Raw genomic sequence first — 15,680 nt, 5'->3', positions numbered from 1 at the left:
CACCAATGGGTTGCTCCTCCAAACGAGGAATCCATTGGTGAGGGGTCACACGTTCGGTTCGAGGCCTGTTTAGCGACTCTGGAGTTCAAAACGCGTCTAGAGTTTTGGCCGCCGGCGCCGGGAGACTCGGTACCAGTCAGCCCCGAGCGCAGTCAGGACCCAAACGAGTCACTCAGACGAACCCATATTTCCGGGGCGTCTGATCGCTCACAGTGTAGCTGCCCGTCACTCGGCTGTCTGGCCGGACCGGCTACTGCTGCTGCCTGGCTTCTCGGAACACGGCAGAAGCTTCTGATGCGACGACGCCAGGGGCCCAGCAGCCCCGGCAGCCCCGCCGGCAGCGCGCTGGCTGGGCCCCATGGTGCCCCACGACCAGATGCAATAAACAACGAGCAATGAGGAAAAGTGCACACCGCGGGGAGGGAAGTCATCGCAGAAATCCGGATGAATCAAAACCTAGCTGAGGGCAACAACACGCTTCGCGCACGGTGGGCCAGAAGACATGTGGAGGTGGCTAAAACTCTAGACGCGCTTAGCTCCAGAGCCGCTAAATGGGACTCGAACCGAACGTGTGACCCCACTAATGGATTGCCCTCCAAACGAGGAATCCATCGGCGGGGCAACACGCTCCGTTCGAGTCTTCTTAAGCGACTCCAGAGCTCAAAAAGCATCCAGAGTTTTGGCCGCCTCCACCGATCTTCTGGCGCACTGTGTCCCGCCAGTGCGCGCGCAAAATACAAATGCCATTTTGTAACCCTTTGGCCGTGTTTGCAATCTGCAGTGCGTCTCTGTTCGGCCCGTTTGGGACAAAGGCACGATTAATATAGCCGTTTGGATTCATATGCGGGACGCGCTCGTCTCGGCGCCCCTCCCTCGCCGCGCACCTGGCGGGGCTGGCGGGGCTGGCGGGGCTGGCGGCGCACGGCGCGCTGTTTTTGCGACAAAGCCAGTCTTCAGCGTTTATTTGTTTAATAATGCATGTTTGGCCCCGATGAACAAGTGGCCCGCCAGAAGTAACGAATCGCTTTAAATTCGCCCCAAGGCTCACTGCGGAAAAAAGGACGTAACGTCACATTATTTTATTCCTTGATTGACTCCGGCGGTGGCGCCAGCCCGGCCGAGCTGCAGACGGCGTCCCGCCGCGCAGCACAAGCCGACTGTCGCCGTGCACCCCGCGATCAGCTTTTTGTTATCAAAAAAGAAAAGAAAAGGAAAGTACACCGCTCCGCCGGTGTTCGAACCCGAGTCTCCGCCGCGGTCGGAACAACAACCAGTCACGGGCCTTCGGGCTCTCGGCTGGTAGACGGGGCGACGACACCGGCCGCGCCGCACGGTGGGCCAAGGGCAAGAAGACCGGTGGAGGAAGCCAAACTCCCGGACGCGTTCACGTTCCAGAGTCGCTACTCCAATCGAACGTGTGACCCCACCAATGGATTGCTTTCCGAACGAGGAATCCATTGGTGGGGTCACACGCCCAGTTCGCGTCCTGCTTGGCGACTCTGGAGCTCAAAACGCGCCTTGAGTTTCGGCCGCCTCCACCGGTCTTCTGGCCCACTGTGCGTCGGGGGTTGCGAGCGAGGTCACTGGCTGCGCGTTTCCCGCTCATTTCTCAGCGCAATTGAAAAGAAATCGACTACAGCGCCTTTTACATGCGCCCCGACACTTGATGGAGTGGGACATGATAACGGGCGTGACCTCCCCGACGACGAGGAGTACGAGCCGTACATGGCCTCGCTCCTTCTCTCTCGCACTCCTCCGGGACGCCCCATGAGTGCGAGAGAGACGGAGCGACCCTTCGGCCCGCTGCGCGCCGAAGGGCGGCCAGGGAGATCGAACGAATTAAGAAAGGGGAAAAAAGAGAGAGACAACGGCTGGTGATGTATGGGCGCGGGGGAACACACCTGCGATCGGGCACACTGTAGTGTGGTTCGATCCGCGCCGTTTCGGACGTCAGACGTCAGGGGCGTCGCTCGGGGCGTCGGTGTCGGCCGGGCCGTCGTTAATCACTCGGCACAACAAGCAGTGCCGGACGGCGGCGCCCTCCGCGACGTCACCGTCGACGACCCGATGAGTTTCGGGGGTAACCCGCCGTGTGTCACCGAGTCACCTCCCCGCCGGTCTCTGATTACCGACGCGAGGCGCGCAAAGGCAGAAAAACTTCGGCGGAAAAAAAGTCAAAGGTCGAGTGGCAAGGCGGCGCCTCGCCTCGCTTCGCGCATAGGAGAAGCGGCTAGGTGTTGACAGCGCGGCGCGGCGCGGCCAGGGCGCAGCCAGAGTCACTTTGAATAGCGTCCCATCACCGTCACGACGCGCAGTACGCGTGTCAAAGTTCACGGCGACGCGCGGCAACGCAAAGCAACGCTTGGCGCTCGTGTCTGCGCGACGGCCGCGCCGATTTCGGGGCCCGTCACGGTGGCGTTCGTCACCGCCGAGAGGCGCGGGCACACACTGTAAAGTATGCACTCGGCGGTGACGTCATTAAAGGCAGGCGGTACGACGCGAAAATGAACCGCAAATGAATTCCAGATGCGAATTGGTGGACTTGGCTGTCGTGAAATTTCCGCTCGGCGTGCTGACACACTCTTAAGGTACTACCCTACGCCTTGACGACAGTAAGTTTGGGAGCACTGGTCTCGCAAAGTTGGCTTCAGAGATGAAAAATCGCGATAAAAGATGCGAATTAGCTTATTTCGAGTGGACCCTGTGTCTAATCTCTCAACGTGCTGATACTCTAAGGACACTTCCATTGATTTGGAGAACCTTGTCCCAACCAACCGTTAGGTCGGTCCGACCAAACTCATGGACAGGCGTTCACTCGCCACACACACACACTCAGACACATGTCCACCGGGCGGCGCCAAATCGGGCCGGTAATCTCCAGACAGCCGAAAACGGCAACAATCGAAATTCCATCACATCGAGATATCGAACCAAGCGACCCCTAATGGGCAGGGACACGCACCCTGATGCATTAGCGGGTTACGCCACGACGGCCTGTGGGCCGGACGTCGCTCTGTCTCTCTCGCGTCCCGAAGGGGCGCCCCGCGAGTGCGAGAGAGACAGAGCGACGAAGGCTCCGTCGGGAATCAGTCCGCTGGCCGGCCCATCACGGGTCAATCACAACCGTGTATATTGATCAAATAACACGAGTCAGATCAAACTACCGCGCTCGCTCCCACTTACTGGGGGACTGGGGGGCGAAAAGGGACGGGCGGTCGGACTCGAACGCGGGGCTGATGGCTTGTTTCGATGTGTTTGGAATTGAGTGCTTCGGGACGGCCGGCGGCCGGGCTGGCCGCCTGGCTGTCCCGATGTATCGCCTGTTGATGCTGCCCATGCTGGCCTGCACACAGATCTTGTGGCGCGTGGCGCGGGAAGCCGTCCCGAAACGTTCCGAATGAACCGAAGGGCGATGGCCTCCCACGCGGCAGCCGCCGGCCGAGAGACAGGTAGCCGCGCCGGAGCCAGCCCGAGCAGGGCCGAGCCAAGGACTGCTTCGAGGACTGCTTTATTTTTTTCTCCCTCCGTTTTTTTCAGTCGCACATTTGCCTACTGCAGTTATTGCGCGTTGCCTGCCTGGCATTATCCTGTCACAACGGCGAGAGATCTTTGGGCTCCCTGGAGAGCTGGTTGCCTACACCGCACTACTGGAGGTACCGCTTTCCAGCGCGGCAAGACATTCTCTGGGAAAACGGCCGTGCCTAACGTCGAAGAAACACAAAAAAGACAAAAAAAAACATGGACTAGCAAGTTGGGAATTCATTTCTTCGGTCTTCCGCACTAAGAGAATCTTCGAAGATAGAAGACTTCGACACAAGCTACACTGACGAAGAAGTGATCTGCTGATCCATGGAACCGACTGAAATTGTAGATTCGACGACCGCAGAGGCTCTGACAACACTGTGACGTCACATTCGTGAGTATGAGGATTTTGTCACGTTCGTTTGAATGTTGATCCACGCTTAAACGAATGAGACACTCGCTTTAGATGGCCGTGTCACGTTGAAACGAATGTGACATCGTCAACAAACGAACGTGACAAAATCCACATTCTGTCGGACGAATGTGATGTCACATTTCGTTAAAAAAAAACAGTGAAGGGTTCAACGACGATTATTGTTGAGTGGAGGAATGCCAATTTGGTTGGGTCAACAGCCTAATTGTTGCTTCCTACAAACTTACAAAGGCATTCACCTCAACGAAAGTTTTGGATATTCAACTGCGCCTTTCGGTTGAAATAATAAGTTTGTTGTTAAATAACAATTCAATTTTTTGGCGTGCAAAATTTCAACTTCCCGTTCTGTGGCAAATGTAGCCGAGCGTATTTGCTTTACTACAAACCTAAGTCCTTTTTCCAGTTATAAGATTCTCTCTTTTTGGTTTTGATCTAATTTTTCAGAGGAACGAAACGTAAAGACCTAAATGCTCCCTGCCCCTTTCTTGGTTCACACGACGACATGTTCCGGCGGCCTGCCTAACCAAATCCTAGACAGAAGCTCCAAATTCCGGGCGGGACTGTGGAGATAGATGGATAGATAGATGGCTAGATAGAGCGGCGCCGCGCCACGCCGCACTCCGAGGTGCTTAGAACGGAAAGGGGCGATTACGTTCGGCAAATGAAGAATGGTTCCGGAGCCCCCGCCCCGCCCCGCCTCTCCCCGCCCCACCTCGCCATGAATCGCGAGTCACGACGGCCATCTTGCCGCGAGAGGTCAGCGCCTTGCCGGCCGCGGCTCGGCTCGCCTCCAGTCGCACCGGGCCGGCTCGGCTGAGCTCGGCTGAGCCGGACCGGCTCGTCGAGCTAGCCGCCAGCCCGCCTCGCAGCGGCGACGTCTAGCGTACCATTACGTGGACGCGCAAACCGTTTCGGAAAACCCGCAAAACAGCCTTTGTCAATCTGTAGCAGTGAAAATTCTAAAATCGCCGCTTGAAAAAGTTGGGTGCCCGCACGCACGCCACGCACGCCGGGTCTGCATGACGGACTACTGGCCATCACGAGTCTGACCCCGACCACAGGCCATTCCGCATCGCAAGGCGAAAGGGTTTCGATCACTGTCACCGTTGGGTGGCCGACACTCCGACACTCTGACACGGCCCCACTTTGACTAAAGCTTTCCTTTTTTCGCGCCGCCACGGCGCCTAAATAGGCAACATTCAACTCGAGTGCGTTTCGTTACAGAGAAGCAATAACCGACGAGTAGGTCTAAAGTGCGGGCGATCCTAGCACCAGTTGCAAATGAAAATTAGCAACCTCGAGGATCGACACCGATCGACAGGGGTTGGGTAGCGGCTTCGGCGTAAAACTTTGTTCTCAGAGAAATACAGAATGAAGCATAGGTCAATGCAAAGGATGGCTGCTGACAATGGTGTCACAAGCAGATTGTGCCACAAATTTCCTACTTCCAGGTGGATTGTATTTACAGCAGCAGATAGCATACTTTTCAGGCGTATCGTGTAGTAACTTGCATACTTTCAAGTGGATTGTTTCACAGATTGCCTTTTGAACCCATTTAGGGGTCATGGTCCCCTTGACCCTCCTCCCCGGTGTATGCGCCTTCAACTGTCATCTTTTCTCCAAAAGCATCAATTTTTCAAGGGCCTCATTTTGTTCCACTCTTAGAAGAACTTAGCACACGGTAAAAACGGAACCTGGTTTTCCCAGGAACAGCCTGGAAATCGCCTATGACTCTACCATAGGCTTCCTGGGAAAACCAGGTTCCGTATTTACCGTGCACTGATCCACTCTGGATCCGCTCACTACACTTTTCACGGTTCACCTAAAGGAGTTGTATCAACGCGGTGTTCACCATATAATTTCCCGCTGGATTCTTTTATCGAATCCGACAACAATATTGCGATAGAAGTCAACGCGTACCCCGGAGACGACGCGTAAGCCCCTGGGGCGCGTTGCGCGTCCGATTCAATGTGGCCACCACCGCGTTATGCTGATTGAGAGATTGAATAACTTTTCATTGGGAGCCAGTCTCGGCCGGGACGGATGTCCAGTGACCAATAACGAAACCAAAAAAAATCTTTCATCGACTTATCGGTTTGATGAAGGGGCGCGAGATTGGCCGCGGGGAGTTTTTGGACGAGGTTTTATCAGGTCGGCAGCATTGCAAACGCGTGGCCAGAAGCGGGGCGTAGCCAGGCCTAACCAGGCTTAGCCAGGCGTAGCCAAGGGCGTGAATGAGGAAAAGCCGAAAGCCACACGCAGTATCAGAGGACGGAAACCACTCCGCAAATCGCAGCCACCACCACACTCGCGGTTCGACGCGCAAAGGGAGGTTACGCCAACACGTGGCGAAGCGACCGCCAAGAGTAAAAAGATTTGCACTTCCGCTGTGTATCCCCGGCAGACTCGTTCCGAACAGCGCCTTCGGCACGCTGTCTCTCGCTCCCAAGGGATGGTCCGTTACGGGTGCGAGAGAGACAGAGTGACGAAACGTTGTACGGAATCAGTGTGCAGGATGTGCAGCTTCTTAAACCGTGCGCGAATATCCACCGGCACTGGATGAGGTTGTGCAGCTTCTTAAACTGTGCGCGAATATCCACCGGCACTGGAAGAGGTCGCCGCCCGAGTGGCCGTCGAAGGTCAACGTCGATGAATCGCCGTCGATGGGTCGCCGTCGTGGGGTGTCCATCAAAGGGGCGCCGTCGTGGGGTCGCCGTCGTGGGGTCACCGTCATAGGGTCACCGTCGTGGTGTGCCCGTGACGGGGTCACCGTCGTGGGGTCACCGTCGTGGGGTCACCGCCGCGGGGTCGCCGTCGAGAGGTAGCCGTCGAGGGGTAGCCGTCGTGCGGTCGCCGTCGAGGAGTCGCCGTCGTGGGGTCGCCGCCGCGGGGTGGTCGCCGCTGAGGTCACTGTAGTGGGAAGGCCGTCGGCCGTCGAGAGGTCGTCGTCGAGGGGTGGCCGCCGTGGCCGCGGAAGGAGGTTACCCGGGCCATTATCACTGGGCCCTCTTGACGGGCAAGGTCAGCAGTATTCGCACCGCAGCCTCATCGATATGGGAATTTATGGGCAGGCCAGGGCGGCCGACCGGACAGCCAGCGCGCCAGCCAGCAGGGCCAGCAGGGCCGTCAGGTGGGCGGGGCAGCCAAAAACCGGGCGGCGCGGCCAGGGGCGTTTTCGTCGCGGCGGTGGCAGTCGATCTTGCGAATAACGAATGCAAACAAGAGCAAATTTCGCCAGGGACTCTAAAGTATCGGGGGCTTTAATTTTTGCCACACACTAAATGTTTTTGTACAAATTTTGTACGAGACATTACAGTTGTGCACATGAACTTTTTGCACAAATTTGTACGAGATTTTGCACAGAAATGGGGCAATTTGTGCAGCTTTTCGTAAAAAACTTGTACAAAAAGTTCTTGTGCACAAAAAACTGTGATGTCTCGTACAAATTGTACATAACATTTGGAGCTATGCTACGGGCTGCGCAGCTGAGCTACGGGTAGCTTCCTTGACAGCGATAGTGATGATTTGATTTTTACTAGAATTCCACACGACCTGGATTAGGGTTCAACCACCACGTGGGTTCCCGTCTTGCTTACCTTGCTTTGCGCGCCGTACTCCAGGGCCAGCATGCAGTCGTTGTAGCCGCCCGTCTCCGTCTTGATGGCGGTGGGCAGCGGGTTGCCGAACTGGCCCAGCTGGCTCACAGAGTCCCTGTACCAGGGGTACATCCTGTAGGCTTCCTCCTCGGCCGACACCGTGCCGACGTGGGTGCCCGCGACGCTTCCGGTCAGACCGGAAGAGACGGGGCTGCCGGTGGGGCGACGAAATGGTGCGCGTTGCACTCACTGCCGCGAGCCCGGCCGCAGCATCGGGAAGGGAATCGTGTTCCGACCGCGTCGTCCTCCTGGGCGACCGGCAGGGCGACCGGCAGGACGAGGCGGCCTAGGGAGTGCGATGCCTTTCGGCCTCACTTCATAGCGGCGGCGTGGCGGCCGGCCCGAGCTGCATCGTGGGGACCACCATCCCGGCCAGGAGGATCACGAGCACGGTTTGCAATCCTCTCCCTCGCCAGTCCCGCGCACTGTCACTGGCGGAGCCGCTAGCGTCGACTACCGACCGCCGAGGCGACCACGAGGGCGACGACGACGACCGCCTCCTGAGGCGTGCATCCCGCCGTCATGACGTCACGACACCATGGCGCCAACGCACTGACACTGACACTCGCGAGACACGGCACTGTAGCACTGTAACACTCACTCACACTCACTGTCGGCACTGGCGGCACTTCAGCACATGTTGAGGTTAGGTCGCACAGTATCCTCTGTCACTGCTGGCACTCGCGGCGACGCGGCGGAGGCGCGCCGGCTCCTCCGTGTATCTCGGCGCACGCACGCACGCACGCGCGGGTCGGTCGGTGCGGACGGTGCAGCGGTGCGCTTTCGCGGGTCGGCCGGCCTTTCGGCGCGGTGCTGCGCGGCGCGGGGCGGCAGTACGGCGGTACGGCTTCGGCGTCGGCGCGGCTGGTGCTCGGTGCGCTGCGCTGCCTTCCGCGCGGGTCGCGTCGCCTCGCCTCGCCCGGATCGCCGTTCCGTTCCGTTCCTTGCGGAGTGGCGGCGCGGCGGCGAGGGCGGGGGATGGCGCGGAGAGAGGCGGCCGAGGCGGACGGCCACTCCCCCTCTCGCTCGCTCTCCCGGGGAGGTGCGGGGGCTGGCGCGGCGGGACCCAGCGGCCGACAGCCAACCAGCGCCGAGCACCGGCCTGGCTGAGCCGCCGTGCTGTGCCGCTGTGCCGCTGTGCCGCTGTGCCGCTGTGCCCGGCGCGGCGGGGACGGCCTGGCGAGGCCCTCGCGCAGCGCGCGGCCAGCCCGCCAAGTCTGCAGCACCGCACCACTGCGCAGCAGCGGGGCCCGGGTTCGAATCTCCGTACCCGCCAAAATGACAAAATGGCCCGGCCCTACCCCGCTTGCAAAGCCAGGACACGCGAATTTTAACCTCTGGTGTCGTGCCATGTCGTGGTTAGGGTATGGTAGAGCGCGGGAAACAGTGGTCGTTTTAAGGGCGCAGAACAGGGACAGCCACGCCTACCTTCATGTGTTGCGGGTTGCCATCCAGCTGACTTCCGATTGAGACATTTAGGGGCACGGCGGAAGGAACCACCTCCAGTGCCGTGCCCAGCCCCTACAGCCGTAAATTGAAAAATGGAGTCATGCGCACCTCAAATTCCAACAAAGTTTAGTTACTGATGTCACTTTAGGTTGTTTTAAACTTCGATCAGTACGACTTGCCCTTGTTACTTTGCTTTTGGCGGTGTTTGGTCTGAGGCAGGGCTGCTGCTGCTGATGCGGCTTGGAGAGAGGGAAGTTCCACTTGTCACCGAGCCGGCGGGCGGTCCTTCCTGCCCGAGACACCTGCACCGCGTCCCCCCCCCCTTCCCTTTTTCGGGGCCCCCTATCTCGTCCTCCCCGTTCTCCCCATTATAATTGTGCGAACACTTGGCGCCCATACGGGGCCCATGGCAGCCCATGCCGCAGAGTGTCGTCACATGTCATGAGGCACAAAAAGAAATAAATACTCTTACGTCGCGGCCCCAGCTGCTTTACATTTCTGTATGCCCCTCCGTCGTTTTTTCCCTTCACCGCGCCATGCGCGCACACACATACACTCACTCACACACACATGCACGCACACATACACACCACACGTAGCTTCAACACGAACCCGCGCGTACACACACACACACACACACACACACACACACACGCACACAGAGTTGATCTTGCGTGAACAGCGCCGTGATGCTTCGGTTCCGTATGGAAACAAGTGTCATGTGCGTGCCGGGCGCCCAGGCCAGCCGGGCCCGCCGTGCGGTCGGCCGGTCGGCGTGGATGTCGTCACTGCGGCGCCAGCGGGCTCGTTCTGTCTCTCTCGCACCCGCAGGGCGTTCTGCAGGAGTGTAGGAGAGAGACGCGGCGACGAAAACAGTCCTCGGAATCAATCCGTCTGCCGCAGTCAGGCGTCCCCAGGGCGCTCGCAGGCCTCGTGGCCGTGCAAGCCCCCCCCCCCCCCCCCCAATCCGTTGGGGGTCGTCCGCGCCACCACGCCGGCGTGCTTCCCCACACGCTGCCTCTTCAGAGTTCAACAAAATTCGCAACCGCAACAAAATGTACCGCAATTTCCTTTCTTTATTTTGCAGATTTACGATAAAAACTAAAGATTGAAAGACTGGAGGATTACGTGGACAAGGCACAGGGCCCCGTGGTGGGTAGGCGACCGGTCAGACCGGCTTCCGCGCACACCATGGAGCGCCACGCAGCGCCAAGCAGCCCTCGAGTACGTCGTGCCGCCACTCAAAGGGAGTATCCGTACACGCCACCCATTGTGAGTTGGTGATTGCCCCGTGAGCGTGTGTGTGTGTCTGTGCGTGTGTGAGAGACAGGCGGACCGAGTCCTCTTGAATAGTGAGGATGACAGTAGTCCGACCCCGGCGCCGCTAACTAGTTCCCAGAAACCTCGTCCAGTGTAGCAAGCCTTGGCTTCGCTTCCCATCCATGCTGAAGACTTGCAGCAGTAGCAGTATTGCAGCAGCGTGGAGCAGACGACAGGCTCCACATCCACACAGATGGGCCGTCGAACTTGGCGGTAAAACGCACCAGAAAGCAACACGCTCTGCCCACCTTACCCCTCCTCCTAAACCTAAAAAACGGGGAAGGGCAACGGAAAGAGGATGATTCTTCCTCCTTTTTCTTTTGTCTTCCTCTAGTACCAAAAATGCACCGGCAACCTTAAGAATCAATAAATTCAATTCAGTCATTCTTGTCTTCTTCTTCATCATCATCCTTATCACCATCATCATCCTTATCATCATCATCATCATCCTTATCATCATCATCATCATCCTTATCATCATCATCATCATCCTTATCATCATCATCATCATCATCATCATCCTTATCATCATCATCCTTATCATCATCATCCTTATCATCATCATCCTTATCATCATCATCCTTATCATCATCATCCTTATCATCATCATCCTTATCATCATCATCCTTATCATCATCATCCTTATCATCATCATCCTTATCATCATCATCCTTATCATCATCATCATCATTCTTATCATCATCATCCTTATCATCATCGTCATCATCACCTTTCCAAGCACTTTATTTTTCAACCTCCAAGTCAAGCGGTCCGTTTTCTGCACTCTTATGAAACGCGAGCCAAGGCGCGAGGCAACAACAGAGAGGCATCGCGTTGTTGCACCGCCAGCACTGCCAGGATGGAGGTGGCTAGAGACAAGTTGCTAACTACAAAGGCGTGTCGTCACGTGGGACGAATTAGTTATCGTTCATTTGCTCACGTGTGTGAGTCGTGGAAGCATTGCTGCACGGTGACAATTAAGGATCGTACAAAGTATCGAAAAAATTATATCGCGATGGCACGCCATTTTGGTTGGACGCTGACAAATCTATCATCGTCTTGATCGTTATTATCGTCACCTAATCCTCAAGAATTGAACACAATTCATTCTTTTACTTCCATTATAGGAACTCTCAGAATAATGGTTTTTGTTACCACACGCAATGTAAAAATTTTGTCTAGGAAGCCGCACTCTTACTGCGTTTACGGCACACGCTTGTGTGTGTGCGTGTGTGTGTGTGAGGGGGGGGGGTGTATGTGTGTGTAAGTACGGAAGGAGCCGCCGAGTCCATCCGCGTGGAATTTCCTCTTCGTTCACGACTTTCGTTAATAACTTTTCTAAAGCGCAAGGAAAAAAGAACTTGCGTATGTATTATACGAGCGTGTACGTTTATGAGCAAGGGGCAACCAAGGCAGCCGAGCCAGGGCAGCCAAGGCAGCCGGGGCAGCCGGGGCAGGGAGCTCCACACACCAGGGATGGCCCATCACGGCCCCGGACGCCTAAGACGCCCCGGACGATCGGTCGCCGTGAAAACAGCCATTCCAGTCCGCACTCTGCAATTACGCGTGTAGGGGAAAGGCAAAGCGGATAATTAGCCGCTAATTAGATTATTTGGGCGGTGTCCTTCGAGGAGTCGGTGCGAGTGCGAGGGGAGGGGGGAGGGGGACTCGTTCACTTCCGGCGGCCGGGAAAAAAGTGATTTGTAAATCAAAGTCGTCGGACCCATGAATACACACGGGCAGGCGGACCGAATTTCAATGTGAATGAGGCGGCTGAATTCGGCCGTGTAAATGTGAATGGCGCGCGGTTCATCGAGTGCGAGTGTTTGGGGCACCTTCGAGACAGGTTTGGTTCGCCAACTGGATAACTAACTGGATAACTAAATTTGAGGTGACCGTAAAAAAAATATTGGGAAAAAATTTTAGAAGCTATAAGGTATTACATGTATCGCATTGGTAAACAACGATAGAACTTCCTACAATCATTGTACAAAATATGGACAAATTTCATATCCGGGCGGTAAAAACGCCAAAGTACGAAAAATGAGTGGCAAATCCACCAGAAATCCAGCACATTCTCAGAACCATTGTGCACAAAGCTATAGTGGGTCAGCCCTCGTCCATAACGCTAGACCGCGTTCGCAGAAAACGTCATATCGAGGTCGAATTTCTGTCCAGTTAGGATGCTTGGTGGGGGCTCCAGGACGCAACACGTACCCCGGTAGCCCCCTGGGTGCCCCATCGGGGGCTGTCCTCCCATTTCTCCTTTACGGCCTTGGCTACGCTTGTGCAGTAACCCCCCGTGGGGCCCCACCACGGCCCGGCCGCGGCCCCACCATGGCCCCGCGCGCGCCCCGTTTTTTGGTCGTTAAGTGTCTGTTGCGTGGATATCTGCCCGCTGCCGGGCTTGGCGGCTTGGCGTGCGAGACCGCCCGGCCACGGTGGACGGCCAGCCCGCCACCCCCGGCAAAACACCCAACAGCTTCTAAACGATGAAAATTCATTACGCCTTAATCAACTATTTAAAAAAAAATTAAAATCCATTTATTTTCAAAAACGGAAAATTTAAAGTGCCGTGAACTTTTGTATACATTCGCGGCGTCCTGCTGCAGGAGAATAACAGGTCTCTTGCCTCCCAAGCCGTTCCCCTCCAGCTGCCGGGCGTGACCCCGCGGATGACTTTTAAATTAGCACTTCGCTGCGTACGTCCCCGCCGCACAAACACTTTACCAGCAACACGCTCAAACCAGCCAGTAACGTTTTAGAAAAAAAAAATAAAAAATGTCAAGAAAGTCAATAGATTTACGTTCTGGTCATTATAGTGTTTGTAGAAAATAAGGAAAAATAAAAAAAAAAACAGGAAAAAAGTTTAAAACAGGGAAAAATTTTAAGACAGGGAAAAGTTTAATACAGGGAAAAAGTCGAAGCCAGGGTAAAAAGGTCATAGGGGTTCGTATTTTGTATCCTCATCAGTTTTGTTGCAATCTAGACACAGTATCGTATTGGTCGGCAATCACGGACACTTTTTTTCCTGCATCACTTTTCTGCTGCGATAATGGTATACCGCCCAGGTCGCGGACACACACACACACATACACACACACGCAGAGAGAGAGAGAGAGAGAGAGAGAGAGAGAGAGAGAGAGAGAGAGAGAGAGAGAGAGAGAGAGAGAGAGAGAGAGAGAGAGAGAGAGAGAGAGAGTGGCGCACTGCATGGCGGTCTGAAATGCATCACCTCGGCCGCCCCCGCTGCCGCTGATATGCAGAATGCCGCCCAGGATGCTATCGCCCTAATTGCATCCCATTGTTGCAGTGCGGTAATTGCAACTGCAGGTGCAACAATGATGAATGCATGTCATCTGCAATAATGCAAGGCGGGCCGTCGTCGCCTCCGTTTGCTCAAGTGCCCGCGGGGCCCCGCCACTTGTGTGTGTGTGTGTGTGTGTGTGTGTGTGTGTGTGTGTGTGTGTGTGTGTGTGTGTGTGTACACCCGGCGTTATAGTTGGTAATTTGCAAGTAAAGGGGGGCAGTTCGTCATCCCGTCGCCAGTGCACTGTACTTACCTACACACCTCCTCGCGGCCCCATAGAGTGGAGAGGCATAGGATTGCAGGTGCGTAAATGTGACTCAAGTGCAGAACCCTCGCAAAGCCAATACCCAAGCCAGAGCCGTGCCTCCGGAATAAACGTCGATATCATTAGTTGGCACGCGTGTCACGGTGGCGCCATCTGCCGGCTGGCGATTCCGAACCGTCGCTCTGTCTGTCTCTCTCGCACGCATGGGACGCGCCGTGTCGGTGCGAGAGAGACAGAGCGATGTTCGGAACGAGCCTGCCGGCGCGGAGAATGAGCGAGAATGAGTGAGGACGGGGCGACGGCGACGCGACCGCTTCTTTGCCGCTCTAAAGCGCTTTTGATGGCGCTCGGCGTGGCGCTCGGCGTGGCGCTCGCGGTGCGGGTGCGGCCCGCGAGCCCCGCCCGACATTGTGTCGTCCGGCAGCGGGACGGCCGGCACAACCAACCGGGGCGGATATCGGGCGCGTGGATGAGCGACATCTGCATAACATGGCGAGGCGAGCCTGCCCGGCCCGAGCGAGGCCAGCAGCTTTCATCGCATTTATTTGCACAAATCGGTCGGCCGGCCGCAGCAAAAAGCAGCACAATGCCGTCCTCGCCATCATCGGGCCGGGGAGAAAATTGCCAGCGAAGAGGGGGGGAAGGGGGGGGGCGGCAAAGCGAGTTGATTAGGCAAAATCCAGACAGCGGGCGAATAAAAAAGAAGGAATCACTCGGTATTATTGAAATACTACGGAGCGAAGGGGCGTCCAGAGCAGACTCGTCCGACGAAATTCTTCTCTCCCAGCGAGAGATGAATGACAAAAACCGGACGAGATCCCGATTTAACGTCGGCTTAACGCTACCGCCACTGCCCACTGCCATGACACACGGACAGGCGCGCGCGCGCACACACGCACACACACACACACACACACACACACACACACACAGAGTCACACAATCCGGCAGCGGAATGCGATAGGAAGCAACAAGAATGTTGGCGTCGTTGGCGTCGCGGCGCCCCTTGACGCCGCCACGTCTCTAATCAAGAGCGAGAGAGAGAGGGCGGCCGAGAGAAAGGGAGAGAGGTGCGGTGAAAGGGAGTGGAGGGGGCGGCCGGGCGGCCAGCCAATGGCGGGCGACGGCGGCGCGGTGGGGCGTGGCCGCGCGGCCCGCGGTGGGGCGTCGCACCCCTTCCACGCGGCGCCGAGGGGGGCGGGGCCAGGCAGGCCCGGCCAGGCCGCCGCGCCGCCGCGGCTACTGGTCTTACCCTCCCCTCCCCGCGCGGCGTGGTGCCCCTGGTTCGCTCCGCGGCGCTCCGCGGCGGGGCCGCCCCCTCCCTGCCGTCCCAGCGCCTCTGTTGCTTCTAATACGGACTGGCCCCCCTGCCCCCGGACCCCCTTCCGGCACTGCGAGGCACTGCACAAACTCATCTAGGACCGCGTCCCGACGCCGCGGTCCAGCAATCTTTGTGTTCGGAATAAGCAACGTCCGTCTCGACACGTTTTTTTGGTGGGCGTGCTTTGCTCTGCAGACAGAATCCGCACGTCGTCGCTCTGTCTCTCTCGCACTCATGGGGCGCCCCGTGCGAGTGCGAGAGAGACAGAGCGACGAAGCCGTTCGGCATCAGCCCCCTCCTTGCGGCGAGCTGGTGGATGCCCGAGAGGCGACGATCGCATCCCCGCTGCAGGGTCAGCCGGCGAGGCACAGTGGGCCACACGACCGGTGGAGGCGGTCAAAATC

The sequence above is a fragment of the Thrips palmi genome, unplaced genomic scaffold, assembly GCF_012932325.1.
Source record: "Thrips palmi isolate BJ-2018 unplaced genomic scaffold, TpBJ-2018v1 HiC_scaffold_1, whole genome shotgun sequence".
Taxonomy (NCBI): domain Eukaryota; kingdom Metazoa; phylum Arthropoda; class Insecta; order Thysanoptera; family Thripidae; genus Thrips; species Thrips palmi.
The sequence above is the reverse complement of the archived record's forward strand: the minus strand, read 5'-3'. Positions refer to the sequence as shown.